The sequence below is a fragment of the Equus caballus genome, chromosome 10 (genome assembly GCF_041296265.1).
Source record: "Equus caballus isolate H_3958 breed thoroughbred chromosome 10, TB-T2T, whole genome shotgun sequence".
In the NCBI taxonomy this organism is placed as follows: Eukaryota; Metazoa; Chordata; class Mammalia; order Perissodactyla; family Equidae; genus Equus; species Equus caballus.
The window spans coordinates 62948565-62954564 of record NC_091693.1 but is presented as its reverse complement, the minus strand read 5'-3'; positions in this window follow the sequence as shown (position 1 = coordinate 62954564).

Here is a 6000-nt window from a genome sequence, read left to right as displayed (position 1 = left end):
CGAGGTCACCAGCAGTGGACTGTGGAGGAGAGTTTTGATCTCGGTTCTCTTGGACAAAAGCCCCTATTGTCCCTCTACAATATGTCCCTCTGTCTAGAATCACTTTTGTATGGCATTGGAGGACACAGATTTTCCTTTACTCCGCTCAAGACTGCTTAGCATCTATTAGAGGAAATGTTGAGTTTTTAGAGCTCCTCAGCTTGAACTGAATACAGAGAAGTTGGAGGAAGTCCAGAGAAGACTTAGGAACCTGTCTGAAAGAAGTCCCAGGAGGGATTTGGTTTAAGAGTGGAAAGATTTAGAGAGGGATAGAAAAGACATTACTGATTCAGCTGGGTTTTAAGGCCATAAATAAGTTATGCAGGGAAGCCGAGGAAGAATGAGCCTGGAGGTCTGCCTGGCTTGGCTGCAGCCCTCTTTGAAGACGGGGCTGGATGGGGGCCTCCTGAGAGTCCTTTTCATCTCCTGGTTCTAGGAATCCACCCTGGACATCGCTAATAAATGTAGCAAAGCCAGAGAGATTTGCTCGTGGCTAGTTACAGATAGCACTCGGCTGATTCCTGGAACTCCTCTCTAAAGGAGGACCAGACTGTCCTGTCTTCCTCTCATCTAATGATGGGGAAAGGAGGCCCAGACACCCAAGTCGCAGGAAAAGTGACTGTTCAATAGGCACTTTTGCTGGACAAGGGGCCCCAAGGGCACCGACTTTACATGTCAGTTTCCCACGTATGACTTCAAGGGCATCAGTGAGAGGATCCACGCCTACCTCCAGCCTGCAGGAAGTGCACAGAGCGCACCTAGTGATCCCCCCCACCTGCCCGTGGGGATAATCAGGGAAATGTTCCTCATGGCTGGTGCCATCTACCTGTGGCCACCAGAGCCCCCCATGGCCTCTGTGTAAACAGGCCTGCGAAAGAGCCCACTTACTCAAATTGCTGGTCCACCGTAAAGTCAGGATCCTTTCTTTTGTGGCCTTGCTCTTTCTAAAGGGTTCTTTTTCTTCTAATTGTTTTTTTCTGATTATACCCACAATGTCAATATAAAAAAGGAAAAAACAGAAAAGTATACAAAATAAATAAAGAATATAAGGAAAGTCACATATTTACTATATTTTTTCCTTACAAAACTCATATATTCACAAATCTGTGATATGGACAATAGTAACAATAACAATGATGAAACAGCTTATGAGCCAGCCGCTGTGCTAAGGGCTTAATTTGCATCATCTCGCTTAATGAACGCAATCCTGGACAGGAACTATTTGATGCTTCCTCCAAGTCCAGTCTAGGATGGCACTTTTAAGGAGTCAGATACTTTCTTTTCTCTTTCCTTAAAAGAAAAAGACAAGGTAAAAAATCTAATGATACCTAACGTCAAAATCAGCTAGATCATCTTATCGTCTTAATTGTGTCCTCAGAAGTACAGTTCATATTAAAACCTAAGAAGAATTAACAGGAATGATAAGCCTCTAGATCCGTAAGGCCTCTCTGGGCTCTGCTAATCTGAAAATTCAACAATGGCCCACCACGCTTAATCACCAGGCCAATGTTAACATTATCAGTCTAATTTCAGAATGGTTTAGAGTTTGTGCTTCAGCCACACTTTATTCTGACGACCTTCTGTCAAGGTCTAAAGTTGGGCAATTTTCAGTCTTGTAACTGTTAAAGATGATGCTGATACAAACATTCTACCAAGTTTAATTCAAAAAGACCAACACATCTGAACAATAAAGTTTTCACTTACAATTTCTTAACACAATTGTGTTTGGAATATAGTACAATATTGAAAGAAAATCAATAAAAATTTTAAAGTCCTTACAGAGGAATCCACATTTCCATCCTCTTGTTTTCTCTTCACTTTAGTTGGTTCATATTTATACTTTTCAGCAACGTTCCATTTCTCTACTAACTCTGAACATTAATGCTCCCTTCTGGAATTCAGAGATAATCTGTGATTTAAAAATCTTTTAAGTCCCCTGAGTTTTAAAACGTGCTTTCTTAATCAAACTCATAGCAAAAACAAACCCTAACAGAGGGCTTACTATTGTGAGACACTTTTACATAAAGTATTTTTCTCTTTGCATTGTGCCTCCATTCCAGCTACTATCTATAAGATAGAAAATTCACTAGTCCCACACATTAAAGCAACTGTGTCACGTCACTCAAGTCAGCTTTAAGAATATGAGCTGTGGGCAGAATATATTTAAAGGCTAATCTGCTTTCTTTCCTGAGTATATTTTCTCTGGAATTTGGGTTTTGGAATGAGCTGCCTGCCTCAAACCATAGCCATGCTGTGGCGATGACCATAGAGCCATAGTGAGGGTTATGAGAGACAGCCTGTTTGTGCCCAGAACTGTGCCTGGCACATGGTGGTACTTTATAAATATTTGTTGAATGAATGAATTTGCAAGTGATGCAGTGATTTGAGGAGCAGAGAGAGACATGGGCAACTGTGGTCCCTGCTGCCTACCATGAACCAAGCCAAGAAAACCTCAGCTCTTCCTAGGTCCCATAAATGGCAGGGTCACCAGTCATTCAGTTTTTGGCCTCAAAGATTGGCTGTGGTTGAGTTTTTGCTATGGAGCAGAGGGAGGCCTCCTCACAAATACTGACTTGGACTTCAAATGCTGCCCTTCATATTTTTTCTAAGAACTTCTCTGACACAAAGTAGAGAAATAGCCATTAGGTTGTAGTTAGCTCTCCATCCAATTTTCTGAGAGAGAACAATTGCTTATAAGGCCTAGCCATTAAGATTTGTGTTCCACTTACTGCTGCTCATGTGGCAACACCCTCTTTACAGGATGCACAGAAGACTACTCTTTTTGAATGGTTATAATATTATAAAAAAAAAAGTTTATTTGTGTACTTGCATATATTTGAATTGCATCATTTGGTAAGTGAACATTTAAGTCATTTCTTCATTATTATTTATTCTTCATTTGTAGTCTACTTCATATATTGACTATCGTCACTTTCTCCATTTTTATTTACAATTAATTTTTAAATTTTTTTATTGAGATATAATTGACTACAATTAATTTTTTGTTTGATCAGGTGGAATAGGAATATTTCATGCTCAGTTCTTGCTCATGTGTTCATGGATCAGTGTTTATCTTTCTTTAATCATCTCCATAATGATATTGTCTAGATCTAACTATAATTTTTATATCAATGTTTTATTTACTGTTTGCAAAGTATTGTTTAATTACATACTGAATTTCTTGAACTTAGGTCTTGTTCAGAACAAAATTTATGCAAAAATAATGATGACATACTTTTGATGATGCAAAAATTTAGGCATCATTGTTTCCAAAAAATTCAATCTTCTATCCTAAATCTTTTGCCTCCTAAATCTTTTGCCACCATATAAGAATATATCTTGGGATGAGGAATGAGACTTTGAAAATTTCCTGAGCCTCACTGGGCCATGCAGAAGCTCATGGTTCATCTTTCAGGAAATATCTCCAGATGGATGTTCAGAAGCAGTGAAATTCTAAACGAATCAGAGGCTCCCCGGGTATCAGTTCACTAAACTTATATGAATCTTGAATGCTTCTGAGATCCCCTAGTCTACTCCGAACAGGTATTCCTGCTGTTAAACAGAGACACTAATGGCTTCCGGGTGGATAAAGGCACAGATTTTGTCCATAGGATGTGACCTTCACTCAAAAGCTGGGACCTCTCTAATCTCCCAAGGGACTGATTCTAGAAGCATGTATAAATGGAGACAACTCACATTGGGAAATCAAAGAAAAAAAGCCAAAAGCATACTAAAGAACAACTCAGACACATCACACAGCACTTGCTTCAGATAGCACTAGAAATGACTGAGGTCTTTCCTGGGTGCTGACGGAGATCTAGTCGAGTCGGCTGACTGTGCTGGACTGCATCTCAAAAGGTTTTCTATTTCCCTGATGAATCCCCAGGTCAGGTCCCGCTGCCCTAAGGACTGCGGGGCTCCTAGCCCCCTAAAAACATTGCCACTTTCAGTTGTGGAAGTAGCTCTGACAGCCTTGGCTCTGACATGTGCACAAAGAAGAGAAGCTCAAGGACCTTTCATGAGAAGATCTCAGGAAGGGCAAGGAGGTGGAGTCTAGGCAATTCTAAGAAATTTTTTCATCTAAAGCTGTGTAATGGATTTGATATTTAAATGGGAGAAATGGTCAGCTTCTGAGACTAAAAAGCAAAAAACAAAAAAAAATAAAAAAGAAAGGGAAAACAGATAGATGGAGAATGAGAACAAAAGATTTAGGAATAAATTTAACCAAGGAAGTACAAGATTTGTACACTGAAAACTACAAAACATTGCTGAAAGAAATTAAAGAAAAAATAAATGAAAGACATCCCATGTTCATCTACTAAAGAGTGAATGTTGTAAAGATGGCAATACGATACAAAATGATGTACAGATTCATTATGGTCCCAATCAAAATCCCAATGACCTTTTTGTTTGCAGAAATGGAGAAGATGATCATAAAATTCATACGGAATTCCAAGGGAGCCCAAATAGCCAAAACAAACTTGCAAAAAGAAAAACAAGGGAGCCAGCCCCATGGCCAAGAGGTTAAGTTTGCACACTCTGCTTCGGTGGCCAGGGGTTCACCAGTTCAGACCCTGGGCGTAGACCTACCTACATGCTGCTCATCAAGCCATGGTGTGGTGGCATCCCACACAGAAGAACTAGAATGAACTTCAACTAGGATATACAGCTACATACTGGGGATTTGAGGAGAAAAAAAAAAAGAAGATTGGCAACAGGTGTTAGCTCAGGGCCAAGCTTCCTCACCAAAAAAAAGAAAAGAAAAGAAAAAGTTGGAAGACTCACACTTCCTGATTTCAAAACTTACCAGAGGGGGCTGGCCCCATGGCCAAGTGGTTAAGTTCGCGTACTCTGCTTTGGTGACCTGGGGTTTTGTTGGTTTGGATCCTGGGCGCGGACATGGCACTGCTCATCGAGCCATGCTTAGGCGGCATCCCACATAGCACAGCCAGAGGCACTCACAACTAGAATATACAACTATGTACTGGGGGGCTTTGGGGAGAAGGAGGAAAAATCAGAAAAAAAAACCTTAGTAATCAAAACAGTGTGTGATGCTGACATAAAGATCAATGGAATAGAATTGAGAATCCCGAAATAAACCCATACATATGGTCAATTGATTTTGACAAAGGTGCCAAGACCACTCAACAGGAAAAGACTATACTCTCCAACAAATAACGCTGGTACAACTGGATATCTACACGCAAAAGAATGAACTTGAACCCCTATCTTACAATATATACAAAAATTTACTCAAAATGTGGATCAACAAGATAAATATAAGAGTTAAACTATAACACTTTTAGAAGAAAACATAGGGGTAAATCTTCATGACCTTGGATTTGGCAATGGTTTCTTAGATATGACCCCAAAAGCACAAGCAACAAAAGAAAAGATATGTAAATTAGACTTCATCAAAATTAAAAACTTTTGTACACCAAAGGACACTATCAAGAAATAAAATCAACACACAGAATGGGAGAAAATAGTTGAAAATCATCTATCTGATAGCTGTTGTCCAGTATCCAGAATATATAAAGAACTCTTACAACTCAACAACGAAAAGACAAAGTACCCAATTTAAAAATACACAGAGGACTTGAATAGACATTTCTCCAAGGAAGGTATACAAATTTCCAAGAAACACATGAAAAGGTGTTCAACATCATTAGTCATTGGGAAAGACAAATGAAAGCAACAACAAGATACCACTTCATACCCACCAGGATAGCAATATTTAACCAAAAAACAGGAAATACCCAGTGTTGTCAAGGATATGGAGAAACAGGAACACTCATACTTTGCTAGTGAGAATGTAAAATGGTGCAGGTACTATAGAAAACAGTTTGGCAGTGTTCAAAAAGTTAAACATAGAATTACCACATGACCTAGCAATTCCTCTCCTAGAAGTATACCCAAAAGAACTGAAAACAGATATTCAAATAAAAACTTATAGACAAA